The sequence below is a fragment of the Halichoerus grypus genome, chromosome 9, assembly GCF_964656455.1.
Source record: "Halichoerus grypus chromosome 9, mHalGry1.hap1.1, whole genome shotgun sequence".
Classification (NCBI taxonomy): domain Eukaryota; kingdom Metazoa; phylum Chordata; class Mammalia; order Carnivora; family Phocidae; genus Halichoerus; species Halichoerus grypus.
The window spans coordinates 138,885,157-138,899,322 of record NC_135720.1 but is presented as its reverse complement, the minus strand read 5'-3'; the positions used below and the strand labels follow the sequence as shown (position 1 = coordinate 138,899,322).

General features: G+C 39.4%; 1 long non-coding RNA gene across 11 annotated transcripts in view; it reads right to left on the bottom strand.

Annotated features, from left to right (window-relative positions):
* The window catches only part of LOC118531880 (uncharacterized), a 431,257-nt gene that overhangs the window by 11,766 nt on the left and 405,325 nt on the right, over window positions 1–14,166 (bottom strand). For all 11 annotated transcript variants that reach the window (XR_013441432.1, XR_013441437.1, XR_013441435.1 and 8 more), the window contains one exon: window positions 325–386. This is a non-coding gene — a long non-coding RNA (uncharacterized LOC118531880). The remainder of the gene's footprint in view (window positions 1–324; window positions 387–14,166) is intronic.

Here is a 14,166-nt window from a genome sequence, read left to right as displayed (position 1 = left end):
TTGTGTCAAAGTCTGTTGGTGACTGATCACTGTACATCTGTTATTCCGTGCACATACAGATAGAAAAGCATGTCATTCTATTGCTCCCTTGTCTCCCAATGAAAATCCCACTTAACATTCTACCAAAAAAAAAAAAAAAAAAAAGGACAATCAAGAGGGAAACGGCCAACAAAGAGGAAAGTAGAGCAAAGAAATGAAAAGCACTGACACTGGAAGTTAAATTGGAATCTTTCATGCACGCCTGACCATGGGAACATTGACCTTGCTACCACGGGAGAGACTCTGGACATATGACCAATAAAAACGTAGTGAAAGAGGACTTACCAACAAATATGAGGAAACTAGTTGTGATGAAAAGGATCGAGTTTTCCTAGAGGAAGTGACATCTGTAAAACATAAATTTCACATTAAAAGAACGCTGAGGGATATTTCGTGACATCGAAAGCAAAAGGATGAAATGTCAGAAGGTGATCCAAACTTAGAAAGAAGTATGGCAATTTGCCATGGCCAAGAAGATATTCATTCCGTAAGTTATATGATGAGAAGAAGGCAAGCATGGTTCAAACTACTCTTAACAAGTTTTTATAAAGGAACAAAGCACTTTAATTCTCCAAATTTCTGTTTCAAATTATAAAATACTACAGTTTTACTGCTTTTTTCATTTCCCTATACATTTATGACTGAAAGGGAGTTTTTAATGTTTTAGCAAGAAATTAGTAAAGGTCACTGATAAAACATAATTTTTCCTATTGATTATTAAAATTGCTTTGTGCATTTTCAGTTTGCAAGGTCATTTTTATAACCCCACACTACTGTGCAGAGGATTGTCAGTAGAGTTGACAGATAGATAGATAGATAGATAGATAGATAGATAGATAGATGATAGATTAGATAGATGATAGATTAGATAGAGAGGTAGAAGTAAAGATTACAGATAGAGATAGCTAGAGAGAAGAAAATGGTCAAAATGAATTCGGACATAGGGTAACTCCTTGAACTATCTTTTGTTGAGGTGTTTAAGTGCCATTAGTTACTTTCTTTAAAAAGATTTTATTTATTTGAAAGGGGGAGAGAGAGAGCACATGCGCGCTCACGTACAAGTTGGGGAGGAGCAGAGGGAGAGGGACAAGCAGACTCCCACTGAGCAGGGAGCCCAACATGGGGCTCTATCCCAGGACCCCAGGATCATGAGCTGAGCAGAAGGCAGATGCTTCACCGACTGAGCCACCCAGGTGCCTCATTAGTTATTCTTCCATATAAAATTCATACTTGTTTTGCAGGGTTTCTCAACTGCTGAGAAACTGGCAGTTTCTCAATGGCTTTTCATTCCATAAGATAGAGTTGCTATTGGAAAGCATCTAGGTGGGCCATAGGACTAGTTCTCTCCAGTTGATTTATGAGAGAAAATTGATTTTATCACTTTCTGGGTTCCCAGCTCTCGAGGTCTGGGCTTCCCGGACCTGCCAGATTTTCAATCTGGGGAGCTTCTCAGTAGTATAAATTTCTGTGCATCCCCGCGTGACTACCACACAAGGGGGCCGAAGGCGGAGAGCGTGGCCCTCGGCGCCTGGGGTCTGTCTGCAGGAGCGCTCCGGGGGCACGGCGCACCCGGCTGCGGGCGCGGTACCCGGCACACCTGGCTGTGGACGCGGTACCCGGCTCACGGCGCACCCGGCTGCGGACGCGGTACCCGGCACACCTGGCTGCGGACGCGGTACCCGGCACACCTGGCTGTGGACGCGGTACCCGGCTCACGGCGCACCTGGCTGCGGACGCGGTACCCGGCACACCTGGCTGCGGACGCGGTACCCGGCACACCTGGCTGTGGACGCGGTACCCGGCTCACGGCGCACCTGGCTGCACACACGGTACGCGGTGCACCTGGCTGCGGGCACGGTACCCGGTGTGCCAGGGCAACTTAACCCTTTAGGCAGCTGGAAGCAGGACTTCAAGGATTTGGAGCATAGCAGAATCACAAGACGGAAGAGCCTAGATCTTCATCACAAAGAGAAAAGCTGCCCGACAACTGGGAACACCCACATTAGCATATAAATGAACAAGAAATATTTATCACTTTCTTACACCATACACAAAAAATAAATTCAAAATGGATTGAAGACCTAAATGTGAAACCCGAAACTATAAAAATCCTAGAACACAGGCAGTAACCTCTTTGACATTGGCGGTAAAAACTTTCTTCTAGATGTGTCTCCTGAGGCAAGGGAAACAAACAAAAATAAACTACTGGGACTACCTCAAAATAAAAAGCTTCTGCACGGTGGAGAAAACAATCAACAAAACTAGAAATCAACCTACAAAATGGGAGAAGATATTTGCAAATGACATATCAGATAAAGGGTTAGTATCGAAAATATATAAAGAACTTACACAAATCAACACTCCCAAAAAGACAAATAATTCAATTTAAAAATGGGCAGAAGACATGAACAGACATTTCTCCAAAGAAGACATACAGATGGCCAACAGAAACATTAAAAGATGTCACTAATCATCAGGGAAATGCAAATCAAAACACCTCATACCTGTCAGAATGGCTAAAATCCACAATACAAGAAACAACAAGTGTTGGTGAGGATGTGGAGAAAAAGGAACCCTCGTGCACTGTTGATAGGAATGCAAACTGGTGCAGCCACTGTGGAAAAGAGTATGGAGGTTCCTCAGAAAGTTAAAAATAGAGCTATCCTATGACCAGCAATTGCAGTACTGGGTATTTACCAAAGAATACAAAACAACTAATTCAAAGGGATGCATGCATTATTTACAAAAGCCAAGATACGGAAGCAGCCCAAGTGTCCACCGATTGATGAATGGATAAAGAAGAAGTGGTATACGTATACAGTGGAATATAATTCAGCCAAAAAAAAAAAAAAAAGAATGAAATCTTGCCATTTGCAATAACATGGATGGAGCCAGAAAGTATAATGCTAACCAAAGTCAGTCCAAGAAAGACAAATACCACATGATTTCACTCATACGTGGCATTTAAGAAACAAAAAAAAATGTGCAAAGCAAAAAAGAGAGAGGGAGACTAATCAAGAAACTAACTCCTGACTATAGAGAACAAACTGATGGTTACCAGAGGGGAGAAGGGTGGGGGGATGAAATAGGTGATGGGGATTAAGGAGGGTACTGTGATGAGCACCACGTGATGTATAGAAATGCTGAATCACTATAATCTACCCCTGAAACTAATATAACACTGTATGTCAACTAACTGGAATTAAAAACTTAAAAAGCCAAAACAAACAAACAAACAAACAAACCACTCATCATAACTGAAATGGTGGGGTTTGTTTATTACTATGTCTAAAAATATCTATATAAGGATATTGTTTCTTAGGTACCATAACCACATACTTTCTAACCCAGTATTGTATAATAAAATGTTCTACAATGATGGACATATTTCTGTGCTGTCCAATATGGCATCCACAAAACACCTGTGGACATTGAAGTAATAAACTGTTATTTATTTACTTTAATTAAGCTTAAATGTTAATAACCATGTGTGGCTAATGACTACTGTAATGGGAAGCTCTGTCCTCATCTTTAGTAATACCATTCCAACTTTCAACAAGATATAATACAGCTTTCACGTACCTTCCTATCTACTAATAGTCTGTGTTTCAGAATCTTGAAAAGTTGACAAAAGTAAAGGTAAATTTTGGTTAATTATATTTGTTTTTCTAAAAAGAAAGAGGATAATTAACAACTATCTACATCTATTGTCTCCAAAACATATTTTATTTTTCCTTCAGAAGCACATTTGAAGGTAATGTTTACTGTTGATCAACACCTTGGGCAGAGGGTGGGGGGTTTGTCAGAAAAGTCTAGAGAATCATATTCTCGGTTACAAAGGGTCAACTGCTTCCTGTTGGATAAATATTGCAACCTATACTCTCTTCCTTTTCCCTCATTTTGTCAATAAAATTTCTCAAGCCACCAAGTTATCCAGAGCTACAAGACATGGATTCTTATGTCAATTAACATAAGGGAAATATGAATATGAGGGTTCATAGAAATGCATATGGCCAAAGTCATAGCCATTTGGAGTACCTGTATGATCCTGAGGTATAAACTTGGGGTACCTCCACTCCCTACAAGCCCCTCACAGTGAACCTGTTGTTGATCGTGGTGTAATTCATGTAATTCACTCTTCTCCACTGTTTGCTTGACCACCATATGCTTCACTCCCGCCCATGCCCCAAAGTCCAGCGCAATGGCAAGCATCATTTGCACCTGGCCTGAGAGCTAGGGCATGAAACATTTCTGCACTCTGGAAAAGACAATAAGTATAGAGAGAAAACTGGAGTAAAGCAAATCAAATTTTCTCTAGAGACACAGTATAAAATATCAGTTTCTGACTCAAAGGGCAAGGCAATGAGTAAATTCTGTTGATTTTAATGCTTCGCAATTGTTTACTATTTTTCTCTTGGCAATTTCAGATGTTTAAAAAGAGCATTTATTTTGAAAAATTAGTATTTATCACTGTTTATAAAGATACAGAACAAACAAATCTAACCAAGATCTTATCCAAAAAGGGGGGGAAAAAAACAGATGAGGCCCTTGTCAATTTTTAATCGGCAAAGCAAAGAGCATCACACTAATAAAACTTAATTAAATCATTAAATATTTAAAATGAATTTCTAACTCTAGCTTATGGAATGAATTCCCTTTTATGTATTTGAAACCCTGTTATGAAGTCTATACATAAAGCAAAATCAAATATAATACCAAACAATTTAATGTATTCATCCCAATCAAAAATTCCATTTCATTTATCCTTCCAAAATCCAAATCACTTCAGAACACTACATCACCATTTATATTTCCCTCACATCAGGAAACAGATAACAAAACACTGTTACAAATATATCACCCACGAAGTGACTGTACCTTACAAAATACAACTCATTCATTTTACATGTTTCATTTCATTTCAATAATAATGTATAATAACATTGTCCAATTTTCAACAAATGTCAAATTTCTGGTAGAAGACATATATTTTTTTTACTAACTTCACTTTTTTTATATCACTCACAACCAACCACCTATACGTGTGTATGTCTTCAGTGTCCTTCAGACAAGCATTTCATACAGTGAGGAGTGGGTATATGCCTTTGTAAGACAGACAGAATCCGATTCATGATTACTTTCTTTGGTAAAGATGCACTGTATCAGTTAATTATTATGTAGATTTGAATACATCTCTTGGGTAACCACATCTTTTATAGAATACTATACATATAGTAAAAGCTTAACATAAAAATGCTAGGCTACCAATGCAGTAAATACCTATAAATACACAAATACATTACAAAAGTCACAAGTGCCCCCCTGGCCAAGCAAAAGTGGAAGAGTGCCAACTCATTTGTTGGCACATACACCGAAATTCACATTAAGGTGGCTTTAGCAGGAAGCAGGAACTATACCCCTTGCCAGACCCAGAACGTTGATAAGTATGGCGATTGTTTCTCCCTCGAAACTTTCAGGCTCCCTCTGAATGACAGAAATGCTTCAGACCCTTAAGTGTGGCAGCAGAAACCCAAGTCGTCTACTTCCAAGCCATGGACCTCCCTTCTCTTTGATCTGCGCACCCGGGATCTCTCAGCATCCCATCTGTAGCCCAAATACAAACTGCACTCATTTTTTTTTCTGCCTCTCCCTTACAATCATCCAAATCTGCCAGTTCTACCAAAATGTCTTTGAACTTCACACTGTCTCCCTTTCATGACTTCCTGAGTCCAGCCTCCACGACCCTCCAGGCTTGCCCTGCAAGGGGCCTCCTGGTCTCTCTCTGGGCTTTCCTTTTGTGCATTGCATTATGTTTTAAAACCACTTAAGAGCTTATTTGAATCCTATCTTTTCGCAATCTCCTCAATAGTTCATGGGCTCTCATGCAGAGAAAGCAATGGAAATCTTTGTGAGGAAGGGGATTGTCTAAGGGCATAGAAGTCTGTTTCAGGGAAATAATCCCACAAACGCACCACTTACAGCAGCTGCTTCACCTTAAAATGAACAATTAAATTACAAAAAAAGAAAAAAGAAAAAAGAAAAACCAACCCTATACACAGTTTTGTTCTCTTTTTTCTTATTCTTGGCAGACACGGTAGTTATAACTAAGGCAAGAGTAGTTTAAGATTTCAGATTTACAACCAAAACTTCATAGTCTATAGCTAATATGTTAGACTGTGCTTTCCTAACAGGTATATTAGGAAAAAATATCTTTTGCTTTCATATTCTTCCTAAAAATTTCTCTCATTCCACATCTCCTTCAAAGTTCACCATTACCATTCTTTAAGGATACAAACTAAATCCATGCACCTGTCACGCAGGTCCTTCACAATCTGACCCAACAGTATTGGACACACCCCAACCACAGACCCCATGCTGCAGGCAAAATGGACCATCACGAACGTTCAGCTCTCAGCTGCTGTGTGAGCAAGCTGACACACTCCCATCCATGTTTTCGACCTGCCATTCTACGAATTCTAAAACTGCTCAGTTATTCAGGCATTTGTCAGATTTCACTTCTAGGAAATAAGGAGATGTGCTTAAGGCCCTGGGATTATATTTTAAAGCCAAACAGATCTACAGAAGAAAGAAGCATTGTCAGATGAATAGGAAAAAAAAAAAAAGAAAGCCAAGAGGGAAAGTTATGAAATGATGAAACATTCAAGCGTGTCATTTCAAAACTTTAAGGGGACTTTGTATCCTCCAGTTTTGATTTGAAATGTACATTATTATCTGTTTGCCTCTTAAACATCTGTATTGAGTTTTACAAAGAAATAATGGCCTTAGTATCCGCTACAAATGATAATTTAGATTTTTTCTTATTTTCTTAAATCATTCTTCTTTTGTCTCTAGTAAGGAACTTTTACTATGGTAAAGAAAACATTATAACTTATAAACATGATAGAAGTTTATTGTCCAAGGTTAACCATTTCAACAAATAACCATTATGTTTATTGTCTAAGGATACCATTTCAAAAAAGCATATTCTCTCAATGTATATAGATAAGGAGTTGAAAAAAAAAGTCTGTATGCTCTTCTTTGGTCTTTTAATCGAGCAAATTGAAACAAACTATTAAAAAGTTTTCCAGAAATATGTTTTTTCAATAAAAACCCTCTTGTGCTACTTCCTGATATTATAACATGGAAGATGGGCCTTTAGCTGTCTCAGTCATGCATGGCTTTCTATATATTTCAGTGAGAATCCAACAAACTGCTTACCTCTCGAGGGAAAAAACCAAACCAAAACAAAACAAAAAAAACTTCTATCCCAATATGGCTGAGGGGGAAGGGAATGAGTTTGACTGGTTTATTGGAGAACAGTGTTAAAAATATTTGAGTACTTAAAATGAAGCATTCTAAAGAAAAAGGGGGATATACATCACTTTGTATATGTTATTATTCTGTTTTCTAGAAAACAAATTTGGGAATCTGAGTCAGTGATAAAATTATTTTTATAATTCAATATAGAGTTAAAAATAACTAATTTAGTTGAAAACTATGGAAGCTTACTATATATTTGTCAGACTTAATGATATTTCATACTATGCTACTCAACTAAAAAGGACATCTGGGTGGCTCAGTCAGTTGAGAATGCAGCTCTTGTTTTGGTTCAGGTCATGATCTCGGGGTCATGGAGTCAAGCCCCACACTGGGCTCCACACAGCTCAGAACCGGCTTGGGATTCTCTCTTTCTCCCTCTCCTTCCCCCTCTTCACCCGTGTGCACGCTCTCTCCTCAAATAAATAAATGAATAAATAGATAAATAAACTGAAAAGAATATTACATACAGAGTCAAATGTATCAGGCTTTTCATCCATGCTGCACTGTCCAACTCCAGGTAAGAAATTTCAACCTCCTTGCGCTCCAATTTCTTCACAAAATATTTTTGTATCTATCTTATCACATTTGTATCAGCCTCAGTATATTACAGTTATGTTTTTTCCACATTAGACAGTAAACTCAAGAATTAAGACTATGTCTGATGCATTTTTCTCATCCCCACAGGGCATAGCAAAATTCTTAACACTGCTGCAATCTCAGAAGTAGTACAGAAGAGTGGAGGATTGAAATTATACGTCGGAATTATAATTCCCCAGAAATGAAAATCAGAAAAGAGTTAAGAATTCCAAAAATTGTGAAACACTGAGGCAAACAAACTTGGGTTTCTTTTCTGGAGAAGTCCTCAGAACCTTACCTGTGTAAATGTACATGCGGATCATCCCAGAGGAAGCTATAGTCAGTGATCAAATCCCTCTTAACCAAAGTGATCAGCACCAGTAGTTTCTTGATAAATGGCAAAGTCCTTCAAACACAACAATCCTAACCCCCAAAGAAGAACTAAATGCTTCCCTTCATACATGGCCTTGGCCTCTACCTTGAATATACCTGTGAGTGAAATTTCTGACACAATTCCTTTTCCCCCAAAGGCCTGATCTATTACACTTTAACTATGATTTCTAGATTTCATTTCTTTAATGTAAAATCATATAAAGACAATAGAAAAGAAATCTATGGAGTCCTAGGATATGATTGTTTTAATTGTTTCCATTTGATAGATTATTCCTAATTTTGATAGTGAATGTTTTTAGGCTCAAGGGTCTTACCAAAGTCTTCCATTTTTATTTTTATTGGAACAGCTCTCTTATCAAACTCACACGTCATTGATTTACATAGCATTTCATGATGTTATATAATTATAGTAGCAAGCACCATGGGCATTAACCAGTATGAGGACAAACAACATGGTCTCTTGGGGAGGATTAACTCACCCACAGGGAGCTGTGATGGCCTGCAGAGGGCCCTCCTGAGTGACCATTCTGCAAACAGGGGGCACCAATACACGTTTTAGAAGAGAACAGGAGGTATCCCAACAGTGGGAGAGTTAATTAAGTGGGGGTCATTTATGGGGATGTCCATGTGTCACTGTGCAGGAAAGACACTGCAGAGGACCTTGGTTTTAAAAGGATCCTAAAGCAGCCCCTTCCAAATCTAAAATCATTTGTGATCACCAAGATATTCTGTAAGGCTTTTTTTTTTTAAGATTTTTTTTTGTTTTATTTATTTGAGAGAGAGCACAAGCAGGGCTTGGGGCAAAGGGAGAGGGAGAAGCAAACTCCCCGCTGAGCAGGGAGCCTGACGTGGGGCTCGATCCCAGGACCCGGGGATCATGACCTGAGCCGAAGGCAGATGCTTAATTGACTGAACTACCCAGGTGCTCCCTGTAAAGCTTTGTTCTTGTCATATGTCCTGTTTTCTCTACCTGTTATGGTAGAAAATATGCTTTCTACTTATTTGTATCCCATGGAGTGAATACATCAATGTTGTATCAAGGAAAGGTGTTTACAATATATATTTAAACATAATAAATTAATGTATTACAGCGTGAGTGATGCCCAATATGTCTTCCCTACAAGATGATCCTGGCCACAGTCTGTTATTTGCTTATTGTCATCCAAAGGCTGACCTCAGGTACCCCAAATTCATTTTGCTTTTTACCAGTTAAGGTGCAATGGAATGGTTTGGGAAAGTTCAAGGTACTGTTGTCCCATTTGCCATTAAATGTAAGCTGACCATTAAGATTTAGTCAAAGTGCTGGCTGTGATTTCGTAAAGGGCCCACTCTGATCTGTAGCCCAAAGCATTTAGGCAGGAATGGATGACTTACAGATAAAGCATCTGCCGTGGGTTCAGAATAAATTTGCAATCCACGAGGCATTTACAGAGCCAAGGCAGAAAGTATGCTGTCTAATTAAGATCTTAAGAACGATCAGGAATCTAGTGGTGACTTTTCTTGCCACTCCAGCCCAAGCATTTCAGACCTTCTGTTTCTAATGGTGGTCGGTAGTAAGCAGTAAGGAGTTGCCCTGATATAGCAGCATGTAAGCTCCTCATTTCTTAATAATTTTTTTAAAGATTTTATTTATTTATTTGACAGAAAAACACAGAGAGAGAGAGAGTGCAAGCAGGGGGAGTGGCAGGCAGGGGGAGAGGGAGAAGTAGACTCCCCACTGAGCAGGGAGCTCAATGTGGGGCTCGATCCCAGGACCCGGAGATCATGACCTGAGCCGAAGGCAGATGTTTAACCGAATGAGCCACCCAGGCACCCCAAGCTCCTCATTTCTAAATCCATGGAAGAGTATATTGAGAGCAGTCATCTATAGTGAGTGTCATAAAAGAAGATGAGAAATGAACCTTATTGCTCCAATGATCCCTTTTGCTGTCAGCTCACACATCCACCTTGTCCTTCTGCCCCTTCCTCATTGTCAGATTTCCACAAGTACCAGATCTGGTTCAAAAACAAAGTTGTCAATTGCAGGTGGCACTTATTTGATATTGTTAGGAGTAAAATAATTTTTTCCACCAAACAAATTAAGAATGTCAAGAATCTGCTGGTGGTAGATACACAGTTGGGAGTTTGTTTCAGGCAACTGGGATTCACGACAGAAATTTCACCTTGCATCACCAAAAAATAGCTTCATGTTTTGAGAACTGACTTGTGAAACATACTAAGAGTCTCTGTAAAGAGCATCACATACAGCATTTTTATTTATTTGAAAACAAACAGAAACTCTTGAGAGCTTAGTGAAAATGTCACTTCCAGCGTTTTTTCCCCTAAAGAATATTCCTTTTAGCACTAAAATTGCAAAAGACATAAATTAGTAAAAGAAACAAATATTACAAAGCTATTTTGTCTTAGAGAATCTCACAGAGTATCTCAAAAGGTCAGTATTTCATTGCTAATACTCAAAACCAACTTCACCTTTCAGCTGACCTACAACAGAAAATTTTCTTCTATATTCATGAGTCATTTGAAACATTGCTGTATTTCCAAATGCCTACTTCTGAAGTCACCACCTAAGAAATTATTTCATGGGAGTCAAGGAGACATTGAAGACAGCTCTAAGCTCATGCAACCAGACTGGTCCATTTTATAAGCGCACAAAGAGAAGCGTCACGGTTGGGTTGACTATTCCTAACTCTCCAACAACAAACCAACCGCAAAGATTGCTACTGTTACTATTACAGAGCAGACACCAAAATGCTACAACACAGCTGTGAATTACTTTGGAAAATTAATTAATTCGGGAATCAGGGAAACGTCCATGGAAAGTTACAAAATGGAAAAGAATACATTCCAAAAACACTCAAGTTGTATTGCAAAGTGAAGGTCTCCGCAGCTACTATTTTTCAAACTTTCACCAATAAGAAAGCAGGGTTCATTGGACTCCAGACAGCCTCTCTGCCCCCAGATCTCCTTTCAGAGAGGAACTGGCAGCAGTTAGAAGGTAACTGCCAGGCAGTGCATACCAAATATCAATTACTCCTTAAAATTTAAAACCAACTTAAATGCCTACTCCCCACCACTAACCAGCAATAGCCATGTTTCCATATCTTCAGTTATTCTCATCTTTTTAAAGATGCCTGAAAAAATAATGTCAGAAAGAAGAAGGAAGGGAGGTTTCTACATCCTCCTGAATCGTTAGTTTCAGGCAATCTGTAATCTTTGTAAATTGCTAATAACCGAGAGGTGTTTATAAATTTCAGTAGAAAGAAGCTAACCAAAGCCAGGGCCAACATTTGCACTTCTATTACTCAACAGCGGTTGGACTAGGAATTAAATTTCACAGATCAACTAACTACTGACAAACATAAACCAGCTTCACCTTCCACATGCCAAGTGCTTGCCAACAGATTAATTTCTCCTCTTTCTTTTATTAACATAAACAAACATGGATACACAGCAGCAACTCATCTGGCTCTCCGTGGTATTGCATAGGCAAAAGTAAATACCCAAGCAATATTGTGATTTAAAAGCAATCTTTCAGGGAAAACTTTACTTCGGAAAGACTATGAGACGATAAAAAAAATTAAAAGCCGTTTATGATCATTTTCACAGGAGGGTTATAGATTATGAAACTGTTGCAAAACATGCAGATATATCACTAAACAGTTTCCAAAATACCATCATCTATAATAATCTATCATTTTCAAAAATGCTATTTTAAAGCAAATGTTCTGTTATCGCCAAGAGCTTAGAACCTTTCAATATTTAAAACTAGAGCTATCAGTTCAAGGAACTGATAGCTCTGGACAGAGAAGGGAGAGGTGGGGCACGAGTGAAGCCAGGGAAAGGTCCAGCCCTGGGAGACCCATGGGCAGTGACACAGGAATGTGGACCTTATTCTAAAGGACAAAGGGAGGCCATCCGGGGGTTGAAGGAGTGGAGACATAATTAGCTTTGTATTTTTCAAGTGAGGTCTAGCTGCATAGCAGAACCTATATTGAAAGCGGCAGAAGTGGATACAGGGATGTTAATTAGGGGCCTACTGATTGTCCAGGAGAGAAATGGAACAGTTTATGATAGGAGGTCAGGAAAGAAACGGGTAAATCCAAAAGAGATTTAGGACTAAAGAACGGTTAAAATGTATAACAAATTATACATTTGGAAAGGAAAGCAAGAGAGAAAGAGATTCTCCATCTATAAACTAAGGATTTTAATCCCTGCCGTGCATTGTTTGTGTGGGTAAAAAAAAACAGAGATGCAACACTGCACATCACCCATCTCCCACACTGCCTTGTTCACAACAGAAACTCAAAAACATGAAAATGCTAATTTTTAGGGTGAAACCAAATTTTATTCACTTCTCACAATTGATGCAAGTTGGATTTCCACCCCCCCAACCCCGGGCCAAATCCTGCATCTTTGAGCACCCCCCCACCCCACCCCCGCTGCATGCAAAGACTGCAGCCCACCAATGCAATCGAAGTGAGTGTGGCAGGTGTTAGTCACACTCTTCCGCCTCCCTGCAGAAATAGCCTATAGCAAGTCATCCGGATGATGAATCGTCTACCTTTACACGTTGGCAGGTACTCCTTGGACAGCCAATAAAACCAAGCTACCCTAGGAAAACAGACCTCAACCGGAAGTTAAGATTTCCAGTTTAAATTCCGGGGGCAATCGAGGCCCTGAGTTTGCATTCCTTTTCCGGAAGCCTATTTTACTGCTATGGGTTAAAACCTCAAGGTGAAACCCTTTGGATTGAAAAAACTCTTGAGACACAGCACAGTTTGCATGCCACAGTCCCCAAGGCGAGAGTTCTGGAGGGCGGTACAACTGTACTTGGAGCCACGCACAAGGTGCCTGTGGGTGGCCTGGGCACTCCTGCCACTCGCCACAGGTTGACCTCGGGGGAGGCCGGGGCACAGCAGACCGATCCCGACACGGGAGCAGCCTGTCCTGCTTCTGCAACCAGACACAGACCGTCATTACCACCAAGGAGAAGCATGGCCTTTCTATACTGAGTGTGGACATGTATACATTTATACTTCATATTTATAAGGACACAGTCCTTATAACACACATCAACAGGCATTTTCAAAACGTATAGAACCTGCATACCATTACGCAAAATTACTATTTTTTCCCTGAGTCATCTACTGGGCCTTACAGTGGAGCCGGATCTTACTCAGCAATTAAATCAGTGGGGAGAAGAATCTCAGAGAAAGTTACTCCTGGACATTCTTTAGATCGCCCACAAAGAACGATACATGTGGTTTAGTACATATTTTACTGTCTTGCAATAAACCTCCCCCGGTCGGCTTTTGTTTCAACATTGAAACAAATTGCTATTTCTTCAGTTAAGAAACCAGATGAAACACCAGGCCTGCCTGGAGTGGCTATATTGTAAACATTTATTTTTTGTCTGTTTTTTTTGTTGTTGTTGTTGTTGTTGTTGTTGTCGTTGTTGTTGTTGTCAAGCACATGTAACTGAGTATGATAATGCCCTATAAATCCACTACATACAAAAGAAAATTACTTTTTTATCCATTTTCCGAACTGACAGATCAAGTCCCACTCTAATTACTGACTGAAAGGAACGTTTAAGAACAATGTGAACAAAGGCATTATCTACTTTAACTAGTACATTAACCCTTTTTGCCCCACACACAATGCAATGGCACTGACCATTTGTGTTCTTAATGAACTGGAGTGGTAAATGTGCAGAAGAAAAAAAATGAGATTTGTTTTCCTCTTTTCTCGCACATATGTGTACATAAATCCAAGCCAATCCCAACATTGCCTTATTCTTTCATCGATACTCATTTCATTTTAGAACCAGAAGACAAA